The sequence below is a fragment of the Belonocnema kinseyi genome, chromosome 8 (assembly GCF_010883055.1).
Source record: "Belonocnema kinseyi isolate 2016_QV_RU_SX_M_011 chromosome 8, B_treatae_v1, whole genome shotgun sequence".
NCBI lineage: Eukaryota > Metazoa > Arthropoda > Insecta > Hymenoptera > Cynipidae > Belonocnema > Belonocnema kinseyi.
In genome coordinates this window covers 100768104-100785149 of record NC_046664.1, presented here as the reverse complement: position 1 = coordinate 100785149, position 17046 = coordinate 100768104, and the positions used below count along the sequence as shown (strand labels likewise).

Genomic DNA, 17046 nt, shown 5'->3' with positions numbered 1-17046 from the left:
CGATGTGAATGTATAAATATTGCACTAAAAGTTCTTCATAATTTTCTCCGTCATACAAAAACTTGAAAAAAATCACATAATTAAGATTGATATATTGATCGAATTCATTTATAATCAGGCAGATTCTACACTTTAAGTAGCTGAATCGCTCAGCGGCGAAATATAATGTTTCTTTTCAGAAGAAATTAGTCGACATGCATATTTTTAATTTGAGAAAAACCAAATTGTCATGAAGTTACAGATAATATAATATAAAATGATAATAATATTATATAATTTTTTTACTTAAATCATTCTATGTTTTCCGGAAACAACGAAAGATATGTGCAGAAAAATTGTAACATGTGATTTCTTACTTCGTTCACAAGAAAAATTCGAAAACTAAACTTCCTAAATTATTTCGTTCGAGTGAAGAACTTTTTGAGAAACTGGTTTTAATCAAAGGAAAATAAAATTTTATACAAGTTTTGCGATTTAGAATTTATAATAGTGTAAAGTAAAAACAGTTACAAATTTTATGAAATAAAAAGTTACGCCAAGATAACGCGGTACTGTTTGCAGCAAAGGTTAACGGTAACGCGTTTCCTTGAAAAAATTAGCAGTTATGGTAACAAATGGATACCAATGATTGGAAAATATTAAAAAAAACATTTTAACTTTCTTTAAATTAAAATTTTTTCAACCAAAATTTTTACTAAAAATATGTAAAAACGAAAAAATTATTATCTTATCTAATATAAAAACTATAGATAATATTTCTCAGGAAGCAGGGATAAGTAAAAAATAATAATAATTAAGACGTTAAGATTGAATTGAACAATGTCCATTATATTATATATTTTATTCCCACATACACACGGCACGTTGTGAACCTTTTCTTAAATGTTATTAATATTATCGTAATAATAATAATATTTACCATCATCGTCTGCATCAGCATCATCAATAATCAATAATTGAAACAATAATAAACATAATAATATGAGTTCATTAGATATATATTTTATATGTGTGTGTATATATATATATATAATAAATCATATGGTAATTATTGTTGTTATCATATATTTATATGTACAGAGGGGTACAATATTGTTACTTTTGTATATTAGTGTTATATTTATAATCGCAATATTATATTTATTTTTCGTCTGTATACATACACAACTAATTAAATTATCGGCTCTTCTCGCATTTGCTATACGGCGGTAATTCTATTTTATCGGAGCTTCCGCATAATCTCAAAATTTTTTCTCTCTCTCTCTCTCCCTCTCACTTCCGTTCGCTCAATTTTTTTCTTCATATAATTCCAGAGTACCGATGACTTTTTTACGGATATTAACTTGATTTTTACCGTCTTTCGAATTGTGGAGAGCGCTTCCGGGCAATCGGAAGCTGAATCAATTCTCCGCAATCGACGTAGAACAAATCATTTTTCATTCTCTTACAAAACATCCATCGTAGCATGGCCAGTGTCTTTTGCGAATGGGTCGTGCGTCGAGAAAGCTTAAATGTCATCGAGTAAAAATTATCCTTATGATAATAATAATTATTATCATACAAAAAATTATTATCATATTTATTTCCAATACTCTGGATGAATAAAATAATAATCGTTAGAATAATAAGTGTCATACTTCGCTATAGTAGTATGCTTATAAGTGTGATTATTAGATAGGTTTTAAAAATCCCTTTGAAATTCGATTGGCTGCGATGTGATCGTTGTCTGACAAATTATGATATATTCAAATTATCAAAAGGCTTTTTTTATCTCGGATTCTTTGCCATTTTAGCACAAACTTCTTTCTCGACGCTAGACTCTCGTCGACTTTTAAAAAGCAGGCCTTCATAAATACGCTGTACAGTATTATAATTATTATAAATCATCATATATCTTATATATCCTTATCGTTATGTCATTATTATCATTAGTGTAAAATTGAAACTTTACGTACTTAGATTTAGATTATACCTTCTTCTTGCTTGTTTGTTATCTTTTTTTTATTGTATATTTCCATTAATCAATACATAATCGGATAAATTTAATATGCGCTATACGTATTGTATCTTTACGATTAGTAAGAAGATGTAAAATGGATATTTTTTATGATTTTTCTGAATGAATTTTGCGTAAGCATCACTTAATAAGTAATGGAATTAAGAATGGCTTATTTATTGCTTGTCATATTTAAAATTTCGTTCGTTCAGTTCTCATCATTCTTCCCTTTTTTCCTGCCCTTTCTGTTCCCCTCATTTCTCACCTTTTCTACTCTTATTTTTCTATTCTCTCTTCCACTTGCAATTTTTTTCTATTTTAATTTTTGTTCTCGACATTTTTTCTAACCTTTTTTTTAATTTTCCTTTCTGCTCTTTTTTTTAAATCACTGACTACTTCTTATGTATCTTTTTTTTTTTTTTTTTTGGGAGACCATTTTCATTCCATATTAAATGGCGCTCGACTTCAGTGACGGAAACTCGTGAGACTTCCGCTTCTGAGATACATTATACTCTGCACCCTCGAATCGTTTCTACCCTTTCTTTCACATCCATTATAACACTCGACCCTTGCTACAACGTCATTCACTTTCTCGTCGCCGGATTCTTTCTCATCCGCGTTACACTCAAGTGGAAATTCTTCACTCCTACGATTTTTACATAATAAAAAATACAGGATATCTCGAATGTCACACATACGCTTTTTGTGCTTTTTTACTTCCTGCTTGCTTCAGGTTGTGAACAAAATTGTCGAAAAAGCGTCTCATGTAAAGAAAACTTTTCGGTTAAATGTAGGAAAATAGTTACTTTCATCACAGTTGTGTCAAATATTTTACTTTTACTTATAAAATTCAGATTCCTTTCTGGGAAACAATTCAAGGTTAATTTAATTCAAGTTCATAAGGTTTTAATTTCTATTATATTCTACTTGAATATTTTTTAATTCGAACATTTTCAATCTTGCATTATCTCCGGTACGGAAATTTCCGTGTCTTACAAGTTTGAAAATAAATCCTCGAAATAAAAAATACACACATATATACATGCGTACAGACATATATATATATATATATATATATATATATATAGCAAAATAAAAGAGTGGTATACTTCTAACATAAGCAAAGATGTCTAGTGACGCTGATTTCGACAACTTGTCTCCTGCTCAGGAATAATTTCGGTTTTATTTCATAAAGTAACTTGAGAAAAATAATAGAAATCAGAACCAGTTTGTCCAAGTTGATTACGTATATGAAAGTTTTAGATCTCACAGATCATCTTGATATGTAAAAGTCAAAATTGAATAAGACTTACGCAAAAATATAGACTTGTCCTCGCCCAATGGTTACTACTTCTCGCACCCTAAAGAAAGTTTCGATCAATTCTCAAACCTCTTGCTATTTTGCAAAGCTGTAATATTGAATTTGAGCGCATGATGCGATACATTTTAAGCCTTGCCTATTAATTGACTATTGAATTTCACTGGCCTTTCGGACTTTTGCTTTTGAGCAAGGAGATGAATAACTAAGGACACGAGACGCCAATAAATTCTCGCGCAAATTAGAAATAACTTAGAGATCTCTATTAGAAATAATTAACATATTGCTATGATTTACAATTAGTCAAACGAAACACTTTTTCCAGCCCACCTTTTCCACAATGAGAACTCTAATTATATAAAGACATAAATTTAAGTCCGAAATTAAATTAATGGACAATATCGTAAGGGAATATTTAAGAAATAGTAATACCATTATTTTAATAACCATTTTGAAATTTATTAAACTGCTAATTGAACTCTTCTCCACAGAATCAGAGGACAACTTTCAAATATAAAAAATCGCATTCGCAAATTAATATATTATCATAGTAGAGCAATTTGTTAAGCAAGCCGGTTAATAATTTTTTTTTCTTAACTATTAAGTGCTTCACAGAGTGTAACGGTCTTATCGATATTGTTCGGTTCGCGTTAATCAATGAAAGAACGATTAAAGTAAAGGTTCGTTGGGTATACATAATTAAAGCGCGAATACATCATTGTATGCTTATATAGTGTAATTGTGTGCATATATATTTTGTCGTGTAAATATATACATACGGTATGACGCTATGGCTATTTGCGCGTATCGAAATGTCTACACGAACTCACGTTTCGCGATACCGCAATTCAGCTCCGAGTCTTTTTTGAGCCAAAGCAGCGACCTTGTTCTTAATTCGGACTGCAGTTCGAAATCACTTAAACGCAAGCTAAAAATGAGCCACAGTTGGACTTGCATTCGAATTTTGAAACAAGGCGCTGAAATCGGCTTTTGTCTTCTTGTTAATTCACGATTTTAATGTCAAATCGCGGGAAAACGAGAGAGAAAGAGAGAGAAATTGTATGTCTGAGAGAAAAGGGAGAGAGAAAGGTTGGAAAGAGCGAGTGAGAGTGAGAGAGAGAATGAGGGGGAAAGTCGAAGACAAAAAAGAGCCTCTTTACACCAGATAGTTTAAAGCAGGGAAGCGTAGAGAATATATTAAACCTCATTTGGCTTTTATTTTAAACTACCTCTTCATGAAATAAAGATAAATTTTTTCACGATAAATTACTTCAGAAAATTTTGTTTCAAGTTACTAACTTTTAATATATTAATTTGCAGATATTCTGTAAGAGTTGTAGCGCTTCCCCACTTTAGTTTCGTGGTTTAAAGAGGCTCGCAGTCGCGGTTCGATAAACGTGAGCGGTACTCTTACAGTGAGTGAACAAACAATAAACCCTAATCTTTTTAAGATGTACAGAATAATAACGGCATAATGACAAATGTAATACAATAGTAATTATAGTAATTATAATAAGAATTAAAATACAATAATAATAGTAATAACTCAACAGACATAAAAACAAAAAAGAAAACACAGTTAGAGGATCTGACCTCCAATTTCAAACTCTCAGCCCAGAAAAAAAAGTTGTCACAACTTCAATAAAAAACAATACAGGTATTTTTTTTCTTCACTCAGAGATGAAAATTGGATCAGATATTGTACGATCGCATTCGTCGCAAAAGCGTATTCGGCGCTTTTTTTTTGATGTACAAAAAGTAAAACGCGCTCGAAAAATTCTCAAAAAATTGTCTATCTACCTAAGCCGTCCTTTCTCTTGTTCTTCGTGCTCGGTCTTTAAATCCTTTCTTTCGTTGTCACTTTGGATCACGTCGCAATAAAAAGAGCATCTCTACTTTTTTTAAATTAGCAGGTAGCTTTTGACGAGCTCCAAAATCGACCGACAAAAACAAAAGAATAACGCTCTATTGTTCGCTGACAAAGATCGCTAAACTAGACTTTCTAACAACAGACTCGATAGAAGGAAATATCGTATAACACGTATTAATCGTGCGAGCGATTGACACGAGTGAATCGTTGGAATCAAGTCGAGGTTAAAGTACACACTGAATCTCTTGCTCAAAATGTAAAAACTTGGCAAAGCATTATTTGGCATTTATAAAAGTTGATCGATTTTTTTAGATTAACTTAACACAGACTTCTAGCTAACATCGATTATCGTAAGATACATAAAAATATCGTATCTCCTCGTCTAGGTTCTCATTTTACGTTAATTGAAGATGATTTTAAATTCAAGATAATCTTAAATCGAAGACAATAATCCTTGGATGAACTTTTGCTATTCTGTCGTCGATCCTTAGGTCTTTCTTACATTAATAGAACCCTCATAGAGAAAATTAGGCTCTTTAACTTTTTACAGGATTTCTCTAACTGGTTTCTGGAAGATGACAGCCGAATCTTCTTCACCATCAACATTTACCTTGATCTCCACTTGATTAAAAATTGACTTCTAGATTTTTCAACTGAATATAAAAACATGAGATTCCCTCGAAATACTTTTCCTTGAAATTCTATCTCCTGCGCATTACCCTCTGAATGAATTTGAATCTACACGTGTATGTGTATGCGTGTAATTGTGCAATGTGCATCTGCATCTTCTAGCAAAATGCGAACGATTCCCCGTTTTCCGTTCCGCCTCTTTGCATAAATTAAAATATCGATACCAAACGATTCACAAAAAATAAGGTTAAACCTTGATTAAATTTGTTTCCCTTCACCAAACGAAGAATCGTTCAATTTTCAATTATTATAAAAGAATTCAAACAATAATCGATGTATGCATTGGTATGGAAATTAAAACAATGAGAGTAAACCCTCTTGGCGGAATCCTTCATTCCTCGACTAATCAACAACTCACCTCGGAATGGTAATCGCTAATAAGTTACTTATTAATTAATTAATAGAATTAATTAATTATTCACCTTTTGTGAAATCTCTGCATCCCTCCCTCGCACGGTCTTTTTCCCGTGGATATTCTTTCTTTATCGTCATTATTTATTTATAATATATATATATCTATTTATTTATAATATTTATATATAGTAATATGTCGGGTTTTCCTCCTTTTTATGTATATATTTATATATATATATACTGTCATTATTTATGTATATGTGTATGTATATATATAGCAACGCGCGGAGGGGTGGGACTCGAAAGCGAGCGGCCAATATCGTGTTTGTTCTATAATCCCTTAAATAATTTTTTTTCGTAAAAAAACACAGCAAATCGGACCTGTCTGAAACACGAAACGAGCTCCACCCTCGCGATCCCCACGCGCTTCCTGACCGGTGATCAAATTACAGTACAATAGTATATTAGCTTTAAAACATCAATAATTATATACAAATGCATAAAACAATTGATCAATATCTCTTCATCTCCATAATTATTATTTCGCGCCTTAGACGTTAATCATATACTCTTTTTTTCTGCCAGATATAGATGTAATATTTCAATATTCATATTTATTTATATTTTATATATATATATATATATATTTATATAAACGTGTGGACTGTACTTTTATTATTTGTTTCCTATCCCTCTCACTTCCTTTTTTTTCATCTGCCTAGCTTCACTTTCCTGCGTTCTCATCCTCCATTACATCCATTAATAATTGATCGTAATCCCCGCTGTGGTTCTGTACATGTATCAAATATTGTTAGCCTTCGTTCAAAGCATTGTGACGAGCGATTAAAATTTCGCTCTACTCGGAAAAGGATTTAAAAACACGCTGTGAGAAAGGAAGTATTTTTTTCGCGAGGCAGAGGAATTTTTGTACTTAAATCAAACTTTGTAATCTCCTCTGCCTTCGAGCTGACAGAAATATATCTATAATAATTGAGTATCACCGTCTCTTGCGTCCTCTAGATGTAACAAAAGTCGCTTAACTAATCTTGGGTCGTACTTCCTCGATGCTTTTATTTATTTCCAAGCATACCTTATCTGAGTATCTCGGTCAAACTCCATTATTATTATTATTATTATTATTATTATTATTATACGGTTCCCTTGAGCTGGTGTTATATCCTCGTATTGCTTTTTGAAAGAAATACATTCATGTAGTTTGAATCTCGTCTTATTGCCTTACGAGTATTACTTTATATAGATTATATCCTGCGGTCGAATGCGCTCGATTATTTCTCGTGCAAAATCTCTCTTCACATTCCTTGTTCTTTACAGCATTTATTAAATCATTTCTTCTTTGCCTCATTTGTTCTCCGGCATTTAAATTTGACCTAATTTCTGGATACCACGTTTGGTCCAATACACACACTAGATATTTTCATAATGATTACTGTTAAAATCGAGACGCAACTGATTTTTATTTCTGCCAAGAGAGCATCAATCTTGAGCCCAAAAAGCGAAACGCTTTTTTTAATTCACCAACCCGAAACTGCCGTAATTTACTAGTATTTATATTTTTGTATTCCTCTCCAAATATTGTAAGAATTGACTTATATTAGTGTGAGTGATGCTCACAAGCAGAAAAAAATCGGCGATTCCCAAAGAGAATTTTTTTACCCTGTCGTTGAATACAATATAATCGCACTATAACCGTTGTACGTATATTCAATACTTATAATACAAATAACCTCAATTATTAGTCTCTTTCGCAAATTTAATAATATCAATAATTTCAAGATTAGTAATAAAATTTTACGATTAATAATAATGATAATAAATATCGAATCAACAAAACTTCGTTATCGGATTTTCAATAATCTCACAGATTAAACACCGCAAACGTTCCTGACAATATACAAATTATACAATGAACCTAATCTACCGAATTGAAACAGATTCGCAAGATTTTATCCAGCTGACTCGATTTTGCTAAGAATAAAAGTGTAAGTTTGCAACTAGACAAAAATACAAAATATAAGATTATATATACGTGGTATTCCAATTTTTTTCGATGCCGGTTTTGTGCGTAGCGTTAGAACCTTATCTTGGCCAGCAATGCACGAAGATTTTCTCTTTAGGTTTTTTTTCCTTTTTTTCTTTTACACAGAATACTTAACTGCCAAGTGGGCTAACATTTGTCACGTGACTATAACACTCTTTACATTCGGACGAGAACGATTTTGGTGTCTTTAAAAACATTAAATGTATCGTTAGTCGTATATAACAGTATTAAGTGCGAGTCTTTATTTTTCGTGCTTGTGTGAATGTGTGTAGTTTAAACGTTCGAAGCAATTTGTGTTTCGGTTTCTATGCCAGGGAAAACCGAGACTGCTCAATTCCGTAAACAATATTAAGATTTCTATCATTGAGAATCCAATTGTTGAATAGCAGTCTAAATATTGTTAAAATGTTGAAAAAGCTGTTCCCGTTTTTCCCTGAAAGTGGATTTGGCTACAAAATTTTTCGCATGCGCTTCCGCAAATTCTTAAGATCATAAATTAATTGCAACTAATTTTTTTCATAAAATTGGAAAGCAAGAAGCGCATGAGATCGCAGTCGCTGTAAATTGAAACCTTGAGGCTGCATTTAAGTTGAGAAAATACTGATGAGGAATGAAAAAAAAGGGTCGCGAATTCAGCCTAAAAGGAGCCTCAAGATTGAATAGTAATAATCAACCTGCGTAATATGTATGGGGTTAATTCGAGTAATCGATAGGTAACTATACGCGCCGATTCAACAGCCATTATTTCGCCACTTATTTCGAAGATCCGGCGTCAAATCGCGCGAGGTGACTTTATTCCTCAAGTCGATAATCTATACCCAAGAGGGTTGAAAACAATACTTTTTATAACAAGTCTTGGCCGATTGAAGAATCTCGCGTTGACTTGACGCTCGATGATTTTCGATCTGTTATTTTTTTCGGTGATGAGTAATATAAATAACGTCACACCAAACATGTAACGTGTGTACGAATGTAACTTCTTTGCATGTGTCGCAGACCCAAGGAAAGGACGATTCACCGAATTTTGTCATTTTTTATCCAGGGGGTGAAAAAAACAACGCCATCGGTTTCCCGAGCGCAAACGCGTTTCCTTAGCATGTGAGCATGCCGTAGTGATTAGTTATAAATTAATAACCATCATCATCATCATTACCATCACCATCATATAATTGTTCGTACGTGAATTGGTATTCTGCCTTTCGCTTAAACCCTAAGATCATACGTTATCTAGTAATTATCAATCATTTATTATATATATATTTTTTTTATATACTTAACCGCTTATTGATTTAGCAATTAATAATAATTATTAATTAAATTAATTATTATATTATTTAATAATGTCGGAGAACGGGCTGGCGCCAAATTGCAGGTTCGGCTGTGGCTCGACTATATAGAGGTCGGGTTGTCTGGAATCTCGGTCACTGATGACTCCTGTGACTGTCTTGATGCTGTCTTCGTTTTAATGAACCTCTTTTCCTCAGCATGCCTTTATGGTTACTTTTGCTCACTTTTCTCGTGAAACAAATCACGTTCTGGTTGCGATGCCTGCGACGATCGTGGCTCCATTTTCTCTCATCGAGACTCTTATACATATGACCACACTTGATCGCTGGCGGTCACTTCCGGAACATGAAGCCTTTTCACCGGAAACGATTGCCCACGTCGCGGTCCCTCGTCTACTTTATGTCCGAGCTCTGTCTGACCACATCTTTCTACATTTTCGAAGCCTTCGTGTAACTCGTTGTGCCATCAGTCGACCATGCTGCGCTCTACCCTCTCGTCCATCCTAAACAAAAACCAGTTCAAATACAATATCTCATTTCAGGATGAGTTTTTAGGTTGAAAAATGCTATTGTATCTGATGTATTTGATGTAAAAACATCGCTAGAAAGACAAAAATATTTTAAGGAAGGCGCTCCAAACGGACTATACATATTGTAGCAAATGCAAATTTTTTCGCAAATTTAAAATTGTCTTCCTCCATTTTCTCTGAACCATTAAATTTTGAATCCCAGGCTTCGCAGTACTCTATGGTCAAAAATTATTTTTTAAATAAAAAGTCGGATGAAAAAACTTATACTACAAAAAAAACGTAGTTAAAAGGAAAATTTCTTTAATCCCTTGGAGTCGTGCACATAATACCTCGCACCTTTTTCCTTTGTTTAAATAAAAATGAGAATAAAATTTTCTTGAAGCCAAAATGGATACAGCTATATAAACAAATAAAAAACGTGTGAAGTATTATATGCACGACCCCCTTTCTGTATGCAAATAATTGTTATCGAGACTGCATCGAGGGAGAAAGTAAAACCTAAAATTTGTATTTAAAGCTTTTATTTAAAAAGTTTGTGTAAAACATAGGAATGCTGAAAATATAGACTAATAGATGGGAATTGAAATTGAAACTATGTGGAAAAGTAGTGTATTATAGGGTACCAAAAACATCAATTTACAAAAGAATACGGTGCATCTGAATATTTTTCGTTTTTAATTATGTAAAAAGATTTCTGTATAAATATCTACTGGTAAAAATGCATCAGATAAAAATTTGATAAATATATGTAATCAAAATTGTGAAAACGATTGATTTTAGAACAACTGTTTACCTTTATGATCTACCAGGCTTAGGTATCAAACTCTTTTCTAATGCATTTTCACCAGTAGAAAAGTCTCAATCGTCTAATAAAATTCCTTTATCGTTCCTATATTGAAAGCATTAGCTGCAGGGTGAATCTTAATTCGGGAAGTGTCCAGATATCAAGCGATTTTGTGCGCGGATAGCATTCGGATAGGAAAACATCTACAACGTACGACCGGGCTGTGTTTTTCTGCAGTTTTTGTCTCCCCTTGGCCAAACATCCAGGTAAATGCAACTATTTCTAATAAGTTCGGATGAATTCGTGGGTTATCACTGGTTGTGCTTGAATTCATACGGTGATTAATTCATACATTGATTCTAAGCCCACCTTAGTAAAAGCAAAATCTCCACAGGTCCAGACTCTATGAAGTGGAGTCGTCTGACGACACATACTGTATACTTATGCTAAAGGACTTAAATAGTACTTCAGTAGCGAGGGTGACCCGAGTGTACACCTCTTTTTGACCGGGTGCTTAGAATTAAAAGGCATAGTAAAATAGGGATGGACCAGCCGTACAAGACAATCATAATAATCATTCCCATAGATTAAAATTTTGTTTAAGAGGGGACCATGAAACATAAGTTATCTCTCAGACAATAACTTTTTAAAGTACATTTTTCTAACGCGCAAGCTGAAGGCGTTCATCAATGTACATTAGTTCCAATTTCGATTCCTATCATCTTGTTTCTTTGGACATCCTAATGCATGTTATATATACTGCGCCTTTTCATATTGATTGATTTCTTTCTTTTTTTAGTTAGAGTAGTTTCCTTAGGCACTATTTTCTCTAGTTTTTTAAAACTGAAATTTGTGATGAAAGATTAATTTTTTGAATCACTTGACCACTAAAAGTAAAAAAAAGTAGCTTTAAATATTAAAAATGCAGAAAAAGTATCATTGTCTAAAAAAATATAAAAAAAGTACAAATGTGTGGAACTTCGAAGCCTGTTACCCGATTTTTCACGCTAAAATTCAGCACTGATGTATCTTCAAAGTATATGCTTTTATCTTTTAGTACTTTTCCCGGAATTTAAAATTATTTTTTTTGAAACATTTAGTATACCTCCTGAAAAATTGTCAACATGGTGGATTTTTTATTGGAATGCTAGCCGTCAGTTGTGTTCGACTTTTCTGAATAATACACAAATTCATTGGTAGTCTGAATCTAGCCCGAACCTTGACCGTATACACTAAAAATAAATGTATTTTATTCAAGTAAATGCCTTTCTTTTGTTTGTTTCTTTGTGTCAATGAATTGTTCACTTCAGTTAATTCAATATTATTTGGATGAAAAAAATTCAAAGAAATGATTTCCTAGAATGTAAGAACCTAGGTTGATTGAATAAATCATTATTGGATCAATTAATTTATTTTCGTTGAGTCAAGAAAATGATCACTTAAGGTGAAAGAATTTTCATTCAATTAAAGAAATATTCATTCCATGCTAAGAACTGTCAAAATAATAACAACTAAAAAATTATAAAAATTAAAAAATATATTATTTTACTGCAAATGTCTATTTATTAAACTAAAAACAATATTTATACCATACTAGAAATCGACAAAATCATTGCAATCAAGTAATTACTTGAATTGACGAAATATTTTTTTGAGATGAAGGAATATTACATTCATTTTAACAAATATTTACTGCATTCTAACAAATATGATACTTAACACCAATGCAAACATTATTTGGATTAAAAAAAATCTTTTAATGTAAATGGATATTCTTTAAACTAAAAAAAAATTTATTCCATGCCAGAAATCGACTGTTTGGCGCGTTGAGACTCGGAGAGTGGGAGTCGGAAGTGTCGGCCGCACACCGCTTGGATCGCAGCGCGGTCTCTCGGGATATCTCTCGCAATACAAATTTTGCGTAGTGTACATATAACCAGGGCAGAAACAACATTCAGTATTGGATTCGATAAATAAGAGATTGATTGAAGAACAGACTGATATCGATTAGAATTCTTGATCAATTCAATGATTTGATTGATTAGTATTATGTATTGATTGATTGACAATCGTTCAGTACAGATGAAGGTGTTTGGCTCGCTTCTGTACTGAACATTTTTTCATAATAACTGTGCTCTCAGGCAGGTGAAGGTGTTTGGCTCGCATCTGTCCTGAATACTTTGGCAAAGGCGTGTGGCGCACGTCACTCTCATAGGGCGGAAGGGCATTTAGCCCTGTCCTGCACCTTGGGCAAAATGCCTAAACATCAGAAGTTAATGGTCAGGGACTGGACTGACAAAAACGTTCGGACTTTTAAACCCTACTGCAAAGTCAACAGCAGCGAACCAAACATCACTGACTATCTCAGACAGAGCAGGAAGAAGCACAAAAATTTCCTACCGAAAACCAGAGCAAAAGAAAGAGACCTATGGAAGCAGAACGCAGCAGTATGGAAACTAACTCCGCATGGACAAAGACAGATCAAAGCAGCAACGCTGCGAAGGGAAAAATACCACCAATCATCCTAGACCATACAATAGAGGACTTTGCGATACTTATTAACACTATGCAGGAAGTGACCACTGGAGAGATACGTGTTAAAAAGAATACAAAATCGACTATAACCACAATATACCTAGAGTGTATAGAGGACCATCAAAGCATAAAAGACCTTCTAGTTAAAAATGGAATCTCATTTCACACTTATGCAACAAGGGGAGAAAAGACTAAAAATCTAGTCATACACGGACTGGGAAATTTTCCTACAGAAAACGTGAAACATAGTCTCGAGGAACAAGGATTAAAAGTTGACAACATCGTGGGCATGAAGCAGAAATCGGAAGAAGCAACATGGCGAAATCCACTCTACCTCGTAACTCTCCATAAGAATGCGAAATCGCAGGATGCTTTAAAAATAAAAGCAGGAACACTTTAGGAACACTAAAATGGTCACTCAATGTCGTAGGTGCCAGAGATTCGGGCATGGTACGCAGCATTGCTATACTATACCAAGATGTGTGAAGTGCCCCGAAGAGCACCTGACAGCAGACTGCAAAAATATCCAGCCAACTTCACAGGATGTGAAGCATACAAGCTTCATCTGGAAAAGGTTCAACAATCGAGAATGCAACGGCAAGGACAGACACAGAGGAAAATTACCAACGTAAAAGAATATATTGGAGATCTGCAGAGGAATTTTCCAGTTCTACCTAAGACTACACAAATCAAAAGTCCACATCAAATACCTACTACCTCCGCCTGGGCCCTCATAAACGTGGAACAACATCAACACGTACCTCCAATCAGGGAATCTACAAAGCACGATGAGCCAGGAATTGAGGACATAAGAAGCGTATTTAAAGAGATCAACCAAATCTGTGATCTAGGTAAGCTCTTTAAAATAGTCCTTCGACTTAGAGACAAAATGTTAGCATGTAAGACTGACTTCGAAAGACTACAAGCCCTGCACGAGTTAGCTGTTGAACTCGATGGCTAGTAATAGATACGAAAATTTATTAAAAATTGCCCACTGGAACGCAGGTGGGCTCCCAAATAAAATACACGAAGTACCTACTTTCCTGCCACAATATATGGTAGATATGTTAATTGTTGGAGAAACGTGGTTTACTCAAAAGTCAGAATCCCGGGATATATATGTTACAGAAAGGATAGAATAGATAAAAGAGCTCCGGGGGGAGTAGCCCTCTACGTTAAAAACGAAATTCCATGTATTGAAGTGCCAGTAAAAAATCTAAAAACAGTAGAAGCGCATGGAATTAAACTAAATAATAATATTCTCGTTCTAGCTCTCTTTGCTTCTAAAAACAATATTGGTAAAAAAGATATAAATCATTTATTTATCCTTAGCAATAAAATAATTGCCGAAGGGGACTTAAATGCAAAAAATATTAACTGGAACTGCTATTGCAATAATCAATAATAAAAATGGAAATACAATCTATGACTTCATTGATAGAAATCCTTGCAACTTAGTTTATCCACAAGAATTCACTCTTGTCCCCTATAACCTAAAAGCTCGACCCAGTATAGTTGATCTAGCCATTCTTAAAAATCTTAATAACCCGGAAATTACTAAAGCCCTTGACGAACTTGATTCAGATCATAAACCTGTTCTAATGCTAATAAATGACAAACAAATAGAAGTAGAATACAGCAAATCTCCTCATTTTCTAAACTATAAACAGGCTGATTGGAAAAACTTTAAAGAACAGATAAACAAAAGTCTAATAATAAACTCGCTTCTAAATGATACGCAATCTATTGACAATAGTGTAGAAAATTTGACATAAATTATAAATTATTCTATAAAGTGTCACATCCCAAAACATAAACTCGTTCAATCTAATAATAATCTCCCGGAAAATTTAATAGATCAGTTTAAACATAGAAACGCCCTGAGAAGAATATCACAAAGGACAAAAAATAAATATCTGAAACCGATTATAAACACAGCGAATAAAAATACAAGAAACGATTTTCACTTTTAAAAATGAGAATTGGGGCACTAAATTAACTAATATAAATACAAAAGACAACTCATTATGGAAAATGACTAGAATTCTAAAAGGGCAAAGAAAAAGGTATATCCCACCATTGCAGAGTCCAAATGGCCCATTATTCAAAAATAAAGATAAAACTGAAATCATGGCAGATCATTTTGAAAAAATGCATAAATTAACTGGGGAAATAGGTGATGCTGACCACAATATAAAAATAGAAAAACTTTTTAATGAAATCACTACACTAGAATCAGGCATAGATAACACTCAACTAGCAACTCCTAAGGAAATCAAAAGAGCTATAATTATAACAAAATTTTAAAAAGCCCCTGGCTTAGATGGAATCTAAAACTTAGTACTTAAATACCACCCTAAAAAAGCTATAGTCCAAATTACGTACATAATAAACGCGTGTTTAAAGCAGGGTTACTTTCCAAAAGCTTGGAAAAAAGCTACAATTTTTGCCTATATTCAAATCCGGAAAAGATAAAACGTTACCAACGAGCTATATACCTATCGGCTTGCTAGCCACTCTTAGTAAAATCTTTGAAATAATAATCCTAAAAAGACTCCAAGATCATGAACGCGTTAGAAAGCAATTTATACCGGAACAGTTCGGATTCAGAGCAGGCCACTGGACAGTTCAACAGCTAACTCGGATCACTGATTATATTAGCCTATAGTTCAATATGAAACATAGTACGGGTGCCTTATTCCTCGACATGGAAAAGGCCTTTGATACTGTATGGCACAAAGTGCTCATAGTGAAGCTTTATAGATACAATATACCGCTATACCTGATTAAAGTTATTAAAGAATATTTAACTGATAGAACATTTGTAGTCGAAATAAATAATGAAACCTCCACAGAAAAACCTGTAGTAGCAGGAGTGCCAGAAGGCTCTGTGTTACTAGGCAGTCTGATAAGTCCCTGAAAAATGAAACACGGAGACGTTTTTTTGGCCAAAGTCGGTTTTATTTTTCAACATAGTGGCTGAGGAACCAATTCGAAGCCGATTTCATGCAATTTTGCTTGTGCAACTAAGCATGAATGAACAGGCGCATTGTCTTGATGATAAAGCGGTTTTTTCTTCTTCAAATGCGGTCGTTTTTCGGCGATTTCGATTTTCAATCGATCCAATAATGATGAATAGTATGCTCCGGTTATGGTTTTACCTTTTTCAAGATAGTCCACGAATATTATGCCATGTGCATTCCAAATTACGGAGGATATAACCTTTCCGACCCATTGTTGCGTTTTTGGACGCTTCGGAGCACTTTGGCCTGGTGGAACCCATTGTTTTGCGCGTTGCGTCGACTCAGGAGTGTAGTAGTGGATCCAGGTTTCATCCATGGTTATGAATCGGCGCAAAAACTTGGTCGGCTTACGCGAAAATAATGCCAAATTCTGCTGGGAAGTTGTCACACGAATTCGTTTTTGGTCCACTATGAGCAAACGCGGCACCCATCGCGCGCAGAGCTTCTTCATGCCCAAAACTGAATGCACGGTATTGCCCACACGTTCCAATGATATGCGTACAGTATTAGCTACCTCTCTCAATTTCACTTTGGGATCATTCAACATCATATCATGGATTTTTTCGACATTTTCTGGTGTAGTGACCTCTTTTGGGCGCCC

At 33.8% G+C, this 17046-nt stretch overlaps 1 protein-coding gene across 4 annotated transcripts in view; it reads right to left on the bottom strand.

The window, feature by feature from the left end:
- Window positions 1-2404: 2404 nt before the first annotated feature.
- The window catches only part of LOC117177859 (RNA-binding protein Musashi homolog Rbp6), a 673300-nt gene continuing 658658 nt past the window's right edge, over window positions 2405-17046 (bottom strand). For all 4 annotated transcript variants that reach the window (XM_033368883.1, XM_033368884.1, XM_033368881.1 and 1 more), the window contains one exon: window positions 2405-10076. The gene's annotated coding sequence lies outside the window, so the exon portion shown is untranslated. The remainder of the gene's footprint in view (window positions 10077-17046) is intronic.